The sequence below is a fragment of the Penaeus monodon genome, chromosome 32, assembly GCF_015228065.2.
Source record: "Penaeus monodon isolate SGIC_2016 chromosome 32, NSTDA_Pmon_1, whole genome shotgun sequence".
NCBI lineage: Eukaryota > Metazoa > Arthropoda > Malacostraca > Decapoda > Penaeidae > Penaeus > Penaeus monodon.
In genome coordinates, this window is record NC_051417.1 from 31,534,093 (window position 1) to 31,534,580 (window position 488).

General features: G+C 22.1%; 1 long non-coding RNA gene across 1 annotated transcript in view; it reads left to right on the forward strand.

Annotated features, from left to right (window-relative positions):
• Positions 1 to 488, forward strand: part of LOC119593816 — a 54,010-nt gene that overhangs the window by 37,242 nt on the left and 16,280 nt on the right. The window contains exon 2 of the long non-coding RNA XR_005230563.1: positions 434 to 478. This is a non-coding gene — a long non-coding RNA (uncharacterized LOC119593816). The remainder of the gene's footprint in view (positions 1 to 433; positions 479 to 488) is intronic.

Here is a 488-nt window from a genome sequence, read left to right on the forward strand (position 1 = left end):
ATACAATCTTCTGTTTATTTCTATCTTTTTCTTTTCTTAATGTAATCAAACGTGGAATGTCTTTAACTTTAACTTTTTAACTTTGTTTATTTCATTCTCAACTTTCATGTAAACAATCCACTTTCTTTCGTGATATTCGTGGCATCACTATTTGCAGTTATAAGTATTTTCTAAATAATATAAATCTAATCATTTCTTTATTTTATATTCATTATATATTATTCCTTTATTTCATTTTATTTTGTTTTATTCATTCTGTTTATTCTCTCTATATTATATATTACTCTTTATTTTATCTTATTTATATTATCTATTATATATATCTTATATTCCTCTTTATCTTTTTTTTATTTAATTTTATTCATTTTATCTCTTTTATATTTAATACATATTACTCTTTATTTCTTTATTGATTTTATTTATTCATTTTCAGAACGAGATTATTCTGTGCGGATGGCGGTGTAGTCTGGTCCTGAAGGTAAGGAACC